Source organism: Ascaphus truei, unplaced genomic scaffold (assembly GCF_040206685.1).
Source record: "Ascaphus truei isolate aAscTru1 unplaced genomic scaffold, aAscTru1.hap1 HAP1_SCAFFOLD_771, whole genome shotgun sequence".
Taxonomy (NCBI): Eukaryota; Metazoa; Chordata; class Amphibia; order Anura; family Ascaphidae; genus Ascaphus; species Ascaphus truei.
In genome coordinates this window covers 106,608-107,500 of record NW_027457106.1, presented here as the reverse complement: position 1 = coordinate 107,500, position 893 = coordinate 106,608, and the positions used below count along the sequence as shown (strand labels likewise).

The window sequence follows — 893 nt, the reverse complement described above, 5'->3', positions numbered from 1 at the left end:
ACATGTCCCAAGGAACGTGTCTTGCACACGGCTGCATGCACTGCGTGATCACGTGTACATTATACTGTGCTGCGTAGAGGCTCTCCCCCCACGCAGTCACCGAGGCGGCAGCGTATTAAATAAAGTGCCATTTAAAGTGCTGAACACGAGTTTGTGTCTCTTTCATTCTCTTCAACATTAGCTCAAAAAAACGAAATAAAAGACGCAGAATCAAACACACGTTGTGAATGATCCCCCTCTTATCTTTTCCATTCATGGATTGGTATGTGTGTGATGTGACCGGGCAGAGCTGGGTGTGTGTGATCGGGCAGAGCTGGGTGTGTGTGTGATGTGACCGGGCAGAGCTGGGTGTGTGTGTGATCGGGCAGAGCTGGGTGTGTGTGATCGGGCAGAGCTGGGTGTGTGTGTGATGTGACCGGGCAGAGCTGGGTGTGTGTGTGATCGGGCAGAGCTGGGTGTGTGTGTGATCGGGCAGAGCTGGGTGTGTGTGATCGGGCAGAGCTGGGTGTGTGTGTGATGTGACCGGGCAGAGCTGCGTGTGTGTGATGTGACCGGGCAGAGCTGGGTGTGTGTGTGATGTGACCGGGCAGAGCTGGGTGTGTGTGTGATGTGACCGGGCAGAGCTGGGTGTGTGTGTGATGTGACCGGGCAGAGCTGTGTGTGTGTGATGTGACCGGGCAGAGCTGGGTGTGTGATGTGACCGGGCAGAGCTGGGTATGTGTGTGTGTGTGTGTGACCAGGCAGAGCTGGGTATGTGTGTGTATGAGCGGGCAGAGCTGGGTGTGTGTGTGATGTGACCGGGCAGAGCTGGGTGTGTGTGTGATGTGACCGGGCAGAGCTGGGTGTGTGTGATGTGACCGGGCAGAGCTGGGTGTGTGTGTGATGTGACCGGG

The 893-nt window shown here is 56.2% G+C and overlaps 1 protein-coding gene across 1 annotated transcript in view; it reads left to right on the top strand.

The window, feature by feature from the left end:
• The window catches only part of LOC142486184 (SWI/SNF-related matrix-associated actin-dependent regulator of chromatin subfamily D member 3-like), a 71,833-nt gene extending 71,689 nt beyond the window's left edge, over window positions 1–144 (top strand). Inside the window, exon 7 of the mRNA XM_075584836.1 lies at window positions 1–144. This exon is cut by the window's left edge and continues 600 nt beyond it. The gene's annotated coding sequence lies outside the window, so the exon portion shown is untranslated.
• Window positions 145–893: the final 749 nt, after the last annotated feature.